The 16832-nt window shown below is 46.0% G+C and overlaps 1 long non-coding RNA gene across 1 annotated transcript; it reads right to left on the bottom strand.

Moving 5' to 3' along the window:
• Positions 1-6961: 6961 nt before the first annotated feature.
• Positions 6962-12336, bottom strand: LOC132648081 (uncharacterized). Its single transcript, XR_009586458.1, has 3 exons — positions 12045-12336; positions 9442-9575; positions 6962-8678 (listed from the first exon to the last, which is right to left on the bottom strand). It is a non-coding gene; the product is annotated as an uncharacterized LOC132648081 (long non-coding RNA).
• Positions 12337-16832: the final 4496 nt, after the last annotated feature.

The following is a 16832-nucleotide window of genomic DNA, read 5'->3' as shown; positions in this document are numbered from 1 at the left end:
CCCAACAGTCTCTGACTCTTTTGCCTGCTCTTGGGACTCTTTTCCTCCTACTGGGTTGCCTTGTTCAACCCTGATATGAGGGTTTGTGCCTGGTCTTACTGTATCTTGTTATGCGTTGTTCATTTGATATCCCTGGGATGCCTGCTTTTTCCGAAGGGAAGTGGAAGAAGGGTGGATCTGGGGGAGGACAAAGACAGAAAGGAACCCTGGGAGGAATGGAGAGGGGGGAATTTGTAATTGAGATGTATGAGTGATGAATAAAAAATTAAAATAATAAAAATATATAGTTTTTAAAAGAGTAAAAAAAATTGATGTCATTGATGTGGTAACACATATCTATAATCTCAGCATTCTGGAGGCTGAGGCAGGAGGATTGCTGCTAGTTTGAGGCTAGCTTAGACATTGCCCACTCCAGACCAGTTAGAGCACATGGGTGTGCAGTCGTTAATACTGTCGTTTTTGACAGGATCTAGAATCCTGAGGAGGTTTCTGGACCGGGATTGAAGTGGAAAGACTCACCCTAAATATGGATGGCCTCATCCCATGGGCTGGGGCTCCAGTGTAAATTAAAAGAAGAGAGCAAGCTGGGCATTGACTTCCATTTCTTCTCTGCTTGCTCACTGAGCATGCAATTCAACCGTGCACTTCAAGCTCTTGACGCCATGCCTTCCTGTTCTAATAGTTTCCTCCAACAGTAATGCAAAATAAGCCCTCCCTTCCTTTCCATAAGCTGCTTCTGTCACGTGATTGGTCATCACATCAAGGAAAGTAACTAACACCATTGTTAATGTAATCAGTATTTATATACATTTGATGATACTTAAAACTATGAGTTTTGTAAAAAATGTACCTGGAGATGACTAATTTCCAAAAGCTTCCCCCACCATTTCCCTGTGTGTGACTGTGTTTTAGTAAACGCACCTGCATGCTTGGGTGATTAAAATCGCACCATATATGCACTTGATGAGGTAAATTAAATTATGATTAGGTTTACAAAAGCAGTTATGGATCCAGCTTGCCCCTTTAAGATTGGCTTCTGGAGAGAACCAATCAGTGAGCTGCCCTTCAACTTTTAAGCAGTCTTTCTATCCCACCTCCTCCTTTTCTAGTAGAATAAGGAGTGCAAAGTAGGAAATAAGCAGGAGAAGTGTCTGTGTTTCTCATGGTTGCATAAAGTCATGTGATTGGCCCCACAAAGAAGCAGACACTGGGTCAGTGTTCAGAGTAATCACATCTGATGGGAGATCCTTGAACAGGGTGGTGAGTACAGTATCTGAAGAATACAGGACACTGTGCTAACCCACAGTCCAGGCTGGTTCGGAAAGTCTTGGAAAACACTAGGACAAAAGTTGCGAGGTGACTAAGAGTGGGCTCTGTGCCAAGGAGGGAACGAATCAGCTCGGGAAGAGGGAACAGCATGAATGCAGTTTCACAGCAAGGTGCCAGCACAGCCTATGACAACGCCCCCAGTAGAGTGGAAGATGGAGAGCCATGAGAGGTATGAGAACCAAGATCAGAATCAGCATAATAGACCTTGTAAGCTATAGGAGAAAGACTGGGGCTCAAAGAGCAAGGGGGACTTATTTGCTGAAATCTGAAGTGGACAGTAACGTGACCAGATTATAAGCTTACTCACAAATTCCATCAAAGACGGTTGTTTTCTTAATTTTACCCGTGATTAACTGGGTTATTTCCTCAATGCCAGCCTTCACTCACATTAAACCACTGACAAGTCACAATAGCCCTTAAAGTTATCCTAAATATGTCCATGGAAAACTGAATGAAGAGAAGTCAAAATGTCTACCCTAAGCCACCTAGCTTATAAATGGTAGAATAACTCAAAGGAAGAGCTCTTTTACTAAAACAAAAAACAAAAAAAACCAAAAAAAACCTGTGTTCTTTCCAGTGGACCAGGCTGCCTTCCAATCACAGCCATAAGTAGCTGTCAGCTGAGAATGCCAAAACTAGTTAGAAAGCTGACTAGAACTGGAGAATTTTCAACAAAGGGGTTAAGGAGCAGTAAGCGTAGGAGGCAAACTGGGTGGGAGCAAAAAAGTCTGGTGAATCAATCGCATTCAATTAAAATTCTGCTCTTGTTAGATCTCCAGTATTCAAGAAGTGTTCCACCAACTCATCTAATAATCCTTTTAGAATATACAAGTTTTCTTTTACAGAGCACAGTTTGATTATATTGGCGACGCCCAGTACCCTCTCCTTACATTGTTTGAGTTTCTAGGTTCATCATAAATGAGGGATATGAAAGTCTTATACTTCCGAGCAAGTATAACTGGGTTTTTTCCCTCGTCTTGAGTTTACACAAGGCCTTCTAAAGGATAAATAGCCACTACATCCTAGTAAGTGACAAAAGTAGATTGACAGGCAAGGAAGGCGAGCTCCTTCAAAATGTAGGTGCCTGCCTTTTGTTGCACTGCGTCAACCATATTCACCTGGTGTTGGAACTCTGTGCGAAGACTGGTAGGTGTTCATAACAGCTTTTACTGAAGTGCAATACCACCGCTCAATTGCTTTTATTCAACATGAGAGGGTAGAGTCTGTGCCTCAGTCTCCCCAGTAGCTAGGGCCATCACTAAGTTCAACATTAATTCTTTACTAAACTAAATTGTACAGGTCTAACTCATGGAAGTTCCAGAAATGAGAACAGTGAGTCTTAAATTCAGAACTGTCTTTTTTTATAGACAACATCAAATACCTATGTAGTTTTTGTTCCTTTTGCTTTTTGAAGGAGTTTGCCAAACTCCATCCCCCTGCAGTCTCTAGTAGCAACGGATGTCCCAGTAAAGAGATAAGACTTGTCGAGGAAGAGTTTGTTTTTTAAAAAAAAATGAAGAGAGATTTTAGTTCTCCTGGTTTGACTGCCGTGTTACTCCACAGTGAGGAAGTGGAGCATTTAAAGTCTTGCTCACCTTCTGCATGACCCCTTCCTGCCACACCTCTGTTGGGAGACAAAAAACAAATACAGGCTGAGAATTCCCAGGGGTTGAGGGCCAGGTAATCCTTTCAGAATGACTCTCACCTGATACTCCCCTGACTAAGGTGGGACTCTGAAGAAAGAAAAAAAAAAAAACTTCTCTCTCTTTTCTTCTTTGTTTTCTGTTTTCCTTCTTGCTTAAAAATAACCACCACCCAATCCCAGACATTTTCTATCTCTGGTGGATAACTCCCTCTTATAAGGTCTTTTGTTAACTCTTTCCTGAAAGAGTAACAAGTGACAGAGATTTATAAAGGATCAGATTCGCCGACCTGGGAAAATTTAAAGAACAGGTAGGTTAAAAAACAAACAAACAAACAAAAACAGAACAGAAGAAAATTGTTTATCTGAACTTCACTAGGAAGCAACCAACTGAGAATCTGAAAACTCAACACAGCCATGGAGAGGTGTTGTTTTGTTTGTTTGTTTTTTCTTTTTAGCCTTTCTCCTCTCCCACCAAGGGGGCATGAGAGATGAGACATGAAGTGTGGTAGCTTGAAATCTCTTGTGCACCTGAAGTTTCCTGGTAGAGGCTCAAGCTATCCAGCCCTCATAGGGGAACATCAGACTTGGGCCCACTTTCTTTCTTTGTGCTGGCAATAGGGGGCATTCTTGGCACTTAAATGCATTTCATGGCTCTAGGCTGTCAGACTTTGCTCCTGGTTTCTCAGAATCGCCAGGTGGATGCTAAGGTTTAACACTCAATTTTTCTAATTTTATTGAGTGAGTCCTTTGCCGGAAGGATTTTGTTGTTGTTACTGTTTATTTGTTTCTTTTTGGCATTTTGACATTCTCTCACTGTAGAAAAGAACTCTTTTTATTTTCTCTAAAATTCCAATCGGAGGGGTAGGGTAGAAGACACGTGTTCAGATTGCTGGGACCTGTGTGGAAAACTGGGCCTAGTAGCACTGGCCTGCAATTCCAGCCCCGGGGAGTGGTGACAGGAGGACCCCTGGGGTTTGCTGGCTACAAACACTCCACAGATGTGCTTCTCCAAACATGCTCTCTCTCTCTTTCTCTCTCTCTCTCTCTCTCTCTCTCTCTCTCTCTCTCTCTCTCTCTCTCTCGGGTTCTCTCTCTAATAAAAACTGTTCATGCTCATTTTTTTTTTTCCAAACCAGAACATACTGTTTTGAAGCCCAGTGGCATGTGTGGCAGAGTCTGGCATGATAAGCCTGTCCCAGTTACAGAACCTAAGATCCGAGGAGGATGCTCTGCCTATGTGGCTTTGAACTCTTCCACCGTGAGTACCAGCTGGATAACTCTGGGTGAACTTCATTCCCTTCTTCATGTTTCTCACCCGTATGCTGGATATAAGGAGGACTCAGCTCATGGGGGCTTTATAAAACACAGCAGAATTCCTATAGAATGAAGGGCTTCGACTATAGCTGAGCAGTCCTTTTTGTCATTTCCAGCAGTCAACCCCAAATGCACACAGAAATGCGAGCGAATGGCCTTGTTGTGTTATTTTTATATCAAAGGGGTTTTCTCCCTCTCCCTCTGTACCCTCTTTTCCTTCTTCCTTCCCTCCCTACCTCCCTCTCACCTTCCTTCTCTCTTTCAGTACATGTATGTTCATGTTCGTGTGTATAGAGGTCAGAGGCTGACACAGGTGGTCTTTCAATCATTCACTGTCTTATTTTTTTTTTTTTTTTTTTGAGATAAAGTCTCTCACTAAGCCTGGAGCTCTTTCATTTGTGTAGGCTGGCAGCCAGTGAGAGGCAGCCCCCTGCCTCTGGCTCCTCAGCTCTGGGACTGCAGACAGGCACCATCCTGCCCAGCTTTTACATGTATTTTCAACTAGCATGGCAACCACTTTCCTGACCGAGCCATCTCCCCAGCCTTCAAAAGCATTATATATTTTTATCATGTGCATGAATGTCTGGAGTGCGTATGTATGTAGACACACATGTAGTGCAAGCGCGTGTCGGTAGGGAGGTCAGCGTTCATGTGGGGTGCCGTTGATTGCTCTTCGCTGTACTTGCTGAGGATGGGCCTCTTGTTGAGTCTGGAGCTTGCTGCTAGTCTGGCTAGTCCGGCTAGTCTCCCTGGGGATTATAGGAAGCTGCCATATCTGCCTGGCTTTTCATGTCGGTTTGGGGATCTGAGCTCCTGTCCCCACAAACGTGTGACAAGCATGTTAGCCGCCGAGCCATTTCCCCAGCTCGCACGGGTATTCTTAAGGCTACCTCTTGAACAGCATCAGGATAGCCGTTACCTAGTCTGTGCAACTGGGCCACAGGGAACGATGCTGGTATGGGTTGTCACTTTGTGATTCTCCAGTACAGTGGTTCCCCCATCTCCCTCCCTCCCTCCTTCCCCACTCTGTGCGTTAATGTATATAGGACCTTCCTTCCTTTAATTTTTTTGTTTGTTTTTCCACAGAGGGTTTCTTGGTGTAGCTCTAGCTGTCCTGGAACTCACTCTGTAGACCAGGCTGGCCTCAAACCCGTAGAGATCTGCCTTCCCCTGCTTTCCAAGTGCTGGGAGTAAAGGCATGTGTCACCATTCCTGACATAAGTATGAATATTTCTTAAAGAAAGGTTTTCATTATGTAGCCCTGGCTGGCTGGGAACTTACTGTGTAGACCAGACCAACCTTAAAAAAAGATTAAGTTTCTGTTGTGGGCTGAAATGATTTCTTCCGGAACCGGTAAAACAAATTCAATTTATGCTTAGGATACTTGAAAAGAGAACAAGTGTATTCTTTTCACACGGATGCCTCCCAGATAGGAGACTCCTCTCTGTTTAGCTGTGTGCTAACATAGGAACCCAGGTGGTTAAGTCCCTCCAGAATTAGATGGAAAACTTTCCTAAATCGCTGTTGATGCTGTACTGTTAAGCTTCTATGGAGGCCGCAAATATTTTAAAACAGGCCTCTCAGTGTTGTTGTTTAAAAGATGTAAAACAAAACCAACACGTAATTATCGAGCATGTACTACATACAAGACATTGTGAACATGAGGTCACAAAGGAAGCATTCTTCAGGAAGCCATAAGCTTCCTTATCTTTTGCTTTTCCCTCCAAGAGATTTTCTAAGTGTACTTTGCTCATTAAAAAAAAATGAAAAGAGCATTCCATCAGAGAAATACATTCAAATTCATTGAAACGTGGCCCGTTTGTGTGACAATTAATCTCACACCCACAGCACCTTGTCTTTTGGAGCCTGTCGTGAAATCCTGGGCTGTAGAATCCATTCCCAAAGACTAGTTCCAGAGTGGGCTTTCCCAGGCTCTTCTAGCGGCAGCACCCACCGTCTCAGTCTCCGGGGAGAGTCCTCCGCCAAAAGCTCCTCACTCATCTTGTCAGGGCTGCATGCCGCCCTTCCCTAGCCTGTCACCCGGCCAACTCAAAACAAAGGCAACCAACGCGGACAGGTGCCAGACAGTTGACTAAAAATCGCAGATGTGTTATTCGTTTAATCTACATAACACCTCCTCAGGCAGGTCCTGCTCTTCTCAGGTGAGGCCATGAGGCACTCCAGGCTTCCACAGCTGGCAAGATGCAGTTCCAGGCCACTGAGCTGCGGACTCCGAGGTCTGGTGGCCCTCGGGGCTAGATGGCTCCAAGATAGTGAGATTTTTTTTACCTGCAGGGCAAGTTTTCTCACTCTAGTCCCTTCGCCTTATTTTATCTTTCAACGTTTTTAAAAGAATGGAGAGAGATTTTTGCACCAACGGAACACCTGCAGGCGATAACATCCTTTGCAATGCAGGGTTCTATTTGTACTGCTTCACATTCACTTTGGAGGGGGGGTTAAATCGTTCTAAAATCGTTCGGGTCCACCTACTTCATCCTTTTAAGTGGTTTTCGTGTGTCCATGGTCCTGAGTTTCAGGCCCATAATCTCATATATGTTACACAAGCACCTCGGAACGGCACCACCGACCTTGATGATACGTGTGAGTAGACACGTATGTATGTGCAGACACGCGTATGTGGGCTCACAGAAACAGGGAGGCCGGACGTCAGTGTCAGTAGTCTTCCATTCCATGTATTTATTTGAGACAGGAACTCCCCTTGAACCTGGAACTCACTCATTGACTCTACTTGCTTGCCAGTGAGCTCCAGTGAGCATCTGTCTGTCTCTGTACCCTCAGCCACGGCATTAAAGATACACGCCACCATGCCTGGCCTGCATGTGGAACCCAGGCAAGAATCCAAGCTCAGGTTCTCTACCAACTGGACCATCTCCTCAGCTCCCTGATGATGTTTTAAAAAAATATTAATGATATTTTATATTTATTAAAGTAAAGAAGATCTGTGTAAATTAAAAGCCACGTGGTAACACATCGTAATTGATAAATGCCTGAAATCTCCAAGTTCTCTGTACTCATTCCCCTAAAGACAGTTCCTTGCAAGCTTAAGTATTGTGTGTAGTTTCTGGTTTTGGGGGTCCTAGATTTCACATAAAATCACACACGCACATGTGTGCACAAACTCCCGCACATGCTCACACACATATTTATGACAGGAAAGTGGAAGTAAAACTGTCTGGGGGAGAGAAGTAATGGGAAAGGTGAGGGTTAAGATAAGGGAATTCAGGGGGTGTGAGGGAGAGAGATGTTTGACGTGCAATCTGAATTTGTAATAAAAGTTCCAAAACTGTAATTATGAACCAGAAAGAAAAAAAAACTGAATATGATAGGAGGCCCTCCCCAAAGCTATTCTCTGAGAGGCATTGCCTGTGACCAGGGAGCAGGACTGACCAGGCCCAGATAAAACTGTGTGTTGCTGTCCAAACTCCTCCTGTAAAGTAACCCAGAGCCCCACTGTTTAGGAAAAGCCTTCTAGCAGCTGCTTGGGATAGAAAGTGCAAGCCTGAGGATGTAGGGCACCGAGAAGGAGGTCCTACTTTGCAGGGAAGAAAGGTCTCTTTATATAATAAATAGTCAGGGACTGGGTTTCTTGAGCTTGACATAAGTCCCTGTTTTTCCCCCCAGCACCCACATGACAGCTTACATCCACCTGTCACTCTACTTTCAGGGGGTCCATAGGCACTCCACACACAAGCTGCACAGACGTACCTGCGGGCAAACCACTTATACACGTAAAATTAAAATATATAAACTATTAAAATAAAGAAGATGCTTTTCAGATAAAGCCTCCATCCTGCAAGGCCTGTGAGCTCATTTAGAGACCCAGAACCCAAGCTGGAAAGTGGGCACCAACTCTCAAATGTTCTCTGTCCTCCACAGTAGAGCTAAGGCATGCATGCACCGGTACACAAACACACACACACACACACACACACACACACACACCAATAATAATAAAACTTAAAATAATGAATGGGTTTTCTTAAAGTTTCCTTTGAAGGTGTCTGTCTTGCATTTCAGTGAAAAGTCTTTGTCTCTGTCTCTTCTTGTCTGTCATGATGGGAGGAGGGGCTAGAAGGATGCTGGGGAGGGCGGACATCACCTGTAGGATTAGCAGAGGAGGACAGAAGCAGAGAACAGCCGCAGAGCTCTCACCCCGAAGGCACAGGAGCAGCAATGCACGCACTCACATCTTGGAAGCAGTTGCACAAGCACGGAGATTTCCAAGGGCAGGGTAGCCTGGCTGTCGTGGAGATGATGACATGCTTCCATGGGCTGTACCCTCTCCTCTCCTCTCCCCGAGAGCCCAGAGTTCTCCTGAAGTCACTTACTCAGTGCACTGAAATTTCAGCTTCACGAGTTTCTTGACTGCCTGGAAATGAAACCACTGTCAGCTTTTAATATTCCATCACTTTTGATTTTTTTAATTGTACTTTGTTGTCATTGCTGTTACCGCTGAGGGGGCAGGAATGGTCACTTCTTTGGTAAAGCTCTCCTGGAGTCAATCTCTCTCTCCTGAAAATGACCTGGGGCTCCTTGCACACAAACATCGAAACCAAACAGTCATATTATCACCGTGTTCCTAACCCTGGAGACGCTTAGCATGGGTGTGGGTTTGCATAACAGGGAAACCAGTATTGACCTGGTACGAATGCTAATTAAAATGAGTTGAAGGGGAAAAAAAAACAAAACAAAAAACAGGGATAATGCTGCACCGCTGCAAAGGTGTGTGTAAAATATAGGGATGTGCATGTGCCTGTGTGTGTTCCTCTGCAGCTTCTAAAGTCAGGAATTATTTGTCAGTGGACACAAAGCTCAGTCTAAAAACAAGGAGGAAAAGCAGCCTGCAGTGACTGGATAGAGAAAATGGCTCCCGTTCCCAGGGAAGCTGATGACTCACTGTGTAAGGTACCTAGCCTTCCTCTTCCGTCCTCCACCTTTACCCCAGGGATGGGAACACCTGACACCGTCACCATTCAAAGGGCATCTCCAAAGTCTGAGGCTCCCGGAGTAAACGCCGGTCTACAACTATCCTTCAAACACTTCCTAGGGGCCCCTGATACGAGGATGCTGGCACGAAAAAGAAAAGAATCATTTGGCTTTACAGACAAACCAAAATGAGAAAGTCGAGTTACCTGGACTTTGGGGAGAGTTGAAGGGGAGCAGGGGGTGAAGGAAGGAAACTGCTGGAGCCACATTCCAGCTTCTGCTGCTCAAATTCTCCTCTCTGGTACATCTTCAGGCAGCCGTGTGGTGGGACAGCCCTGCACTGAAAGGACATGAGCTCATAATTAAAGTATAAACAGATAAAATACCTCACCATCTCTCTTTTTTAAAGAAAATATTTGTTTAACAGAATGTGTAACAGTGAAAGGAAAAAAAAAAAACTTTTTTTTTTTGTAGATGTTTCTGGGATCCCCTGTGCTCGGTTCCAATTAAACACTTTTGCTTGCTCACTGTCAAGAGGAGGAAGCTGCCTAGCCACAAATTCTCTGAAAGATTCAGAAGAAAAAGGAATTGCAGCTAATCCTTTCCCAGGTCACACCTCAAACAGGTCACTGCTAACAGGGAAGTTAGTTTTATTTCAAATATAAACATGCACTTTTACAACGTGTTCAAGGGATCAGCCCAGAAAAGAGAGGGAGTCCGGGTCCACGTTAAAAGCTCAAGCGCCTGCAAGGTGCCCTCGTGGGTGAAGCAAGGCTCCTGCAGAGGCGCCTGGTGACCGGAGCTGCTTGTCTAGAGCCCAGGAGGTGGAAGGGAAGGGGGGAACCAGCGCTCATAGGCTGCCTTCTGACCCCTGCACGTGGGCAGCCAACCCATGACTTAAACAGACAAATAAATAAACAGTATCAGGAAGGGACCTGGAGACGTGGCTCCCTGAGGACCCAGGTTCCGTTCCCAGCACTCACACGGCGGCTCACAACAGAGCATCTCTCTCCCCCTCCTGGCCACATTCGGTAATGCATGCATGTGGTGCTCGGCCAACCCCGCAGACGACACTGCCACACACGTTAAATAAAAATCAGTGAACCCGGTGTGGAGCAATGGCTCAGCAGTTAAGGCACTCTGGCTGCTCTTCCATTGGGCACGGGTCTAACCGGCAGGTCGCAACTTCCTGTGACTCCAGTTCCGGGGGATCTGACAGCCTAGCACAGGCAAAACACCAAAGCACATAGAATAAAAATAAAGAATAAATCATTTAAATAAATAAAACCTAAAAACTAAATAAACCTTAAAAAAATCAAGTGGAAAATAGTATTTTCAATGCTGTGATGGAGTGTTTGAATATTTCTGTTTTAGTACGAGGAATATAAACAGATTAAACTTTTTTATGGCTATTTTGTGGTAACATGCACGAAAGAAATTTGCTATCTTCTGGAAAACTTTGAAAGACTTGATAGACTTAACTCAGAGAATGAAATTCTCAAAGAGGGATGTGTGCAGCAAGCAGCGATTCTCGAACCTGAAACTGTTTGGGTAGTGCAAAATAATGTTTGTTTTAAGGAAAGCAAGCTGGGTGCTGCTGGCATAAAACAAGATTTTTTTCCTAGAAGTTCTGCCTCAGTGTTCTGGGGTGGAGATCTAGATTTTAAAATCTTGATGCAAAGTGTCAGTCCTGTTCGTGTGTGCGTGTGCGTGTGTATGTGTGTATGTGTGTGCGCGGGTGGGTTTGTGTGTATGGTATATATGCAGGTCCGCACAAGCTGAGGTCAGAGAGAGCATCAGCGACCCTGCTCTCTCGCTGTCTTCCGTACTCCTTCGGGTCTCTCACTGAAGCTGCGCACTCTGCTCTCCTGCCCTCCCCTCTGAGGGAGCCGAGATCACAGTGGCCTGGATTTCACTGAGGATGCACGGGTTCTAAACTCAAGTCACCCTACTTTGAAGCAAGCACTCAGACCCGTTGAACCGTTTCTCCACACCGAGATTCCTGGTTTCTTTATGTCCCCCTAGCCTCACGAGTCACTCCTGGCCACTTGTCAGTCTAATATCTGTGCTGTGTACATATTTTCTTGAGAAATAAATGCGAATGCAGACGGCCCGGTCCTGTGTGCCCGGAGGGCAGTGAGCCCTGAGGGCAGTGAGCCCTGAGAGAAGGACCCAAGTGGAATTGTACAGAGGGAAGTCTGTGAGTACCAAGAGCCCGGATCTGAGATCCCCGTCAGATACAGCAGTGTCCCATCAGGAACCCTCCAGCCCTCCTCTCCTCCAGCGCGCCTCAGTTTGGACTCAGGCTTTCTCTCCTGTCGGGTGGGCGGACCCTGCTGGCTTTCAGCCGCACTCCCGGGAAGATGCAGATCTGATCTGCTGTGCACTGAAATCTCCCAAGCTCCAGCTCACCAACCGGCCATGTTAGAAGAAAGCTGCCTAGAACGGCACAGTGGCTTCAGTGAGCTGTAACTACTGCCACCCGGGAGACTGTTAGGACAACCCTGAGAAGCCAAGCAACAGGTATCAGAAGAGCGGGCCAATCATTTTAAGTAACTAGCCCTTAAACAAACAAACAAACAAAAACAGAAACAAACCAACTAACCCAGAAGCTTACAGAACACCTAAGAAGGGGGGGGGATGATAACAAGCACAGCAAGGCAGGGGACTCTGTATTCCCTCTGAGATGGGGGTCTCTAGAACGTGAGGGAAAGGGGAAGAGAGGAATCCTTTGAGATAGGCTGTTTCGTAACTTCAGTCACATCCCCCACAGTCACAATCCAAGGAGAAGGCCTCTTCCCCATCTTACGGAACTTTCCCTTCTTCTGTTGACTTGTGTCTTCCTTGACAACCAAGCAGACAAGCACCCTGGCACGGGCAGTCGGGGCAGGTGGCATGATGCAGCCCATCCGACAAGCTGAACACGCCCCACGGCAACCTCCAGTGCGATTCAGGGCAGGATAAGGAGAGTTCAGTGCACAAGGCGGCGTTCAGGGAGGTGATCTGGAAGCCTTAGACACCCAGCCTTGGTGGAAATGGCTTTGCGAATGTGTCAGTGCACAAAAAGCCAGATTTGCTGTCCCCGGATTCAAGATTTTTTTTCTAAGCTGACAAATATTATTCCTGTTTCTGAAACTCAGCTGCTGAGAGGTTAAGCAAAGTTACTCGGTGAGTCACTCTGAATCAGGAAGTGAATCCAAGGCTCCGATTCCCTTTTCCCCGATTTGACCAGCCAAGAGGTCATTTGGCACTCTTTACAAAAGTACTTCTTCTGTATTGCCTCCCAGTAGACAGCGAGCAGATTTTCCTGAGACTTAAAAGTCATGGAATGTGGTGCAGGTTGAGGAGGTAGCCTGCCTTCCATTGGGAACGTCAGTTCACACAGCTAGTTGTGCGGACCATTGGTTGAACAGAGAAGCGGCATTTTCAGTCTTAATTTATATTACCTCTGCCTTGAAAATGTGCACGTAGTGTCTCCTTGCCTCCAGAGATATAGGAATACCTATGCCCACCACAGGTTTTGGAAGTTGTGTGATCACCATTTTGTGATGTGCTCGGGCTGCATGCCTTAAAATACTGAATATAAGTTTAAAGAAGGACGATATAATTTTCCTTCATTGTAGAACTTCATGAAAAGTTTTTAAAACCCTGGACTATTATTTTTTTTAATTTTAATCAACAAACATAAAATATCACACAATGAATTTTGCCAGATCCAAAGACCATACAACTCAATGCACTTTCCGGTTAGGATACCCATTCAAAGCGAGCTCTTGGGCTCCACATAAGATGCTAACCTTTCACTATCCAAACTACACAGATGTTTGTGATTTCATTGGCAAAAATGTTGCAGAAGGATGTTTTAAGGGCTTGGAGAGATACTTCAGTAGGTGAGGACAAGCACAAGGACTCGAGTTCAAATCCCAGCACCCCCGCAGATGCTAAGTGCGTAGAGCAGCTTGTTTGAAACCCTGGTCCTCCGGAGATGCAGGGGATTCCTGGGGCAAGTCGCCTAGCTAGAGCAACGTAATGAGCCAGCTTTGTGTTCAAGTGACAGGCCCCCTTCCAAACATGGCAGCAAAGAGTGTTTTAGTCCTACATTCTTGTGTTTTGCCACCTCCAGTCTTTGTGACAGTCACTTCAGCACTCTTGGTACAGAGGTTAGCCTGCCCTGTCCCCAAAAGTGTATGGGGGATGACTCCTTAATCCTTTTGCCCTCCATTCCATGTTTTCTGTCTCCATCATCATCCCTTTACATCCCTTTTAAAGCCTTGTCGGAAACCCCAACCCGGGATCATCAGTATAAATTAGAGTTTTGCTTTGGGTAGGATTTGGCTTGTAAAGGGAATTTGCTAGCTAACGGGGAAGGATAAGAAGGACACACAGTATAAGAGAGAGAAAGAAGCCTCGTGGACTTCACATTTAATCACTGCTGATGAGAGGGCGCCGCTTGTCTTATTCCAAATGCTGGTTTGAAGAATCTGTACCGTGGGCCTCCCAGCCTACTCCCTCTTCTCACCCAAACTTCTAATATTTCAGTCTCTAGCCTGCTCTGTGTGGAGGCACCATCAAAGGACGCACCAGAGAGGCCTCCTTCCAGGACCTGGCGCTCTGTTCTCCTTACTAGCTAGAGAGGTCTCAAACTCTTCCAGCCTGCCTTGGTTGTACCACGGGGAATCAGGATGTGTTTGCGTCAGTTGAAAACTGAATTGTATCGAGAGGAGCCAGAGACCCAAACAAAACAACACAGAAAATGCCCAAGTGCCCACGTCCCACCATCTCACCACCAAGCCACTGCTCTCTCAGCTGGATCTCTGGCTTCCGGACTTGGCTTTTGAGATGAGCGGCCTCTGAACGTAGGTATGGACAACTTGACTTTACAGATGAAGGAGAAGAAAAGCTCCAAGGGGCAAAAAACTCACTCTAGACCGTGAAAGCACAGACTGGTAGATCTTGAATTCGGGTCCCTTTATCACTAAAAGATGTGCACCGTCTGGGTTTGGGAACTGGACCCACATCCCTAAAAGATACTGTCTGTGTGACACCTGAGTGGTCAGGTGGTGCAAAGCTCCTAGGAAAGTTGCCAAGAGCAAGCCACACTCCCCTGACGTAGCGTTAAGTCAGGGACTATACAATCTCCATTAGAGACGATAATGGGGGGCGAAAGTTTACAGCAAGCATGTTACGTGTGCTGAAACAGCACCTCATTAACAAAGAAAACCAGTTTGTTACTATCATCTTGTTATCTCTTCCGTATGCTGCTTTCCCAAGTGGAGGGAAATGTCAAGTAGCTTCAAGCCTCACCGTTTGGACAGAGTGGCTGCAAATTCTAAACGGGGCCCCGTCCTAGGAGAAGTGCAAAGGTAGGCCCCTACGAACTCCGAACTCCGAACCCCGAACTCCGTCCCACCACCAGGAAAGCTGAGGCCTCTCTGAGGTGTGTTCCTGTTTAAGACGCTTGCTTTAGCAGAGTTGGTTCATTAGCCCCCACCCCCACCCCCCACCTAAAGCCAACAGCGCTATCACTGGTGTGTGGACAAAGCTTACCTAATAGGTGTATTTTCTCCTCAAGGAACATCCTAGACATCTTGCATATACAAACCTTTGACCAAACTTTAGAAATACGTCCCGGGGTTGACTTTAAACAGTGTATCACACGTTTTATTAAAAAAAAAAAAGGGGGGGGGCTGAGGAGCGGGGCACTTGTTTATAGAGTGTGAGAGCTAGAACAAGGAGGCAGGCAGGCAGGCGGGGCTTTACTCTCCCTTGTCCTGCTGGCGCTTCAAACCTGTTGCCGTTTGTGCGTGCCGGTGAATGAATGCAGACGTGTTCTCAGCACTGAGCTTGAAGTTATTTTAGTGAGTGCCGATTGAGTTCACAAATTCGGAATTGGCCAACAAGAGAATCAGTAGGGCTAGGGAGCTAGTTCACTGGGTAAGAGTGCTTGCTGTACAAACATGAGGACACGAGATCGAATCTCTGACACCAGTTGGAAAAGCAGGGCGTGGCTGAACATGCCTATACACCAGACATGGCAGGGAGGAGACAGTCAGATCTGAAGGGCTTGCTAGCCAGCAGTCTCAGGAAAGCAGCGAGCTTCCGGTTCAGTGGCAGGCCCTGCGTCAAGCCAATAAACTGGGCAGGAGTAAAGGGACGTTCCTGGTATCCTCGCTGGCTTCCGCCTACGCTCTCACAGGGGCTTGAATCTGAACGCACACATAAATGGGGGGGGGGGAGGGGCAGACAGCAGGAGGGAGAGGCAACACTTAATACATATAATATAAATAGGAAAAAAAAAATACCCGTGGTCACTTATCGCCCTAAAGGATGCGGAAGTCAATGGTCTGTTTTCACCCTGGGAAGCTCAGGGAGCAGCTCCCTAGGAGCAGGGCTATCCGCTTAGATTCAAGCCCGCAGCGTTTCAGAGCCACTGAGGCAGTTCTGAGGCTAGGCCGGCTGCAGTACAGGAAACTGGGAAAATCACCGTGTCACAAGAGCAAACCAGCCCGAGGGATAACAACCTAAAATAAAAGTTAGTGACAACATCCGAGAGTGGGTCCAAAATTGGAAAAGAGTAAGAATTGGAAGATGCTTTTGCTTTCTTTCTTTTCGCACGCGTGCCAGATTTCCAGTTCAGCGTCCCTGTCGCCGTGATATCCTCCCACTAACTTTTCCCACGCGGTCCGCACGATGCTCGGCGCTACTGAGTGGCAGAAAAATAAGCGAGAGAACGGCAGGGTTGCAGCTCCTGGTGGCTTAGAATCCATGTCCAGAAAACGAGTGGGTGCAAACCGCGTGGTTCAGAAGTCTGAAGCGCAGCAGGGGTCGAGGGGGATGCTAACCGGTGAACTTCCTCACGAAGCAGTTCTACTGTGTCACGCAAGGCGACGGCTGCTGAGGCGCCGTCACGCCTCTGGGGGGTTGGATAGTGTGCGGGTGACAGCATTCCTGTACTGATGGGTACAGGAACTATTATGTTGCCAATGCTATTATACAGGCGGAAGCTGATTTTTATGCAGGCAAAAACAAAAAACAAAATGCTTAAAATAGCTCAGTGGATCAACAGCAGGATGGCGGACCCTCTCAATTGCGGAAGTCCTAACAGAGATCTGGCTATGCCCAAGCCTGTGAAGTTCAAGGAAATTAATTCCATGTACAGCGAAGCCATCTCTCTCACAATTTCCTCACCAGTGAACATTGCGTGGGAAATTGGTTCCATATGGTTTCAAGTCATTTATGCAACTTGAATAATTAAAATATTCGTTGGTGGGAGCTGCCTGGTGTCTTTAGAGTCAGGAAATTATCTTATGCCAAAAGTAGACAAACTCAAAAAACCCAAAGGTCAAGCGAAGTTTGAAACTTCGCATTCCAAAATGTAATTATCCTAACAAAAATTGCTCGATATTCTCTTATCACACAGTAGAGAAATGAAAAGTCCCTTTATTCTTGTACAGCGTTAGTTATTCATTTTTTATACTTGAAAAGGGTCTGCTTATATATTTTTCTTTTGCTAAATCTACAGCTGAGTATTATTGGAAAAAAGCCTAGCACAGTAATGACATTTTCAATAAAATCCTGTCAGCTGTTTTTTAGAATA

Source organism: Meriones unguiculatus, chromosome 15 (genome assembly GCF_030254825.1).
Source record: "Meriones unguiculatus strain TT.TT164.6M chromosome 15, Bangor_MerUng_6.1, whole genome shotgun sequence".
In the NCBI taxonomy this organism is placed as follows: domain Eukaryota; kingdom Metazoa; phylum Chordata; class Mammalia; order Rodentia; family Muridae; genus Meriones; species Meriones unguiculatus.
This window is presented reverse-complemented; position numbering and strand designations above follow the sequence as displayed.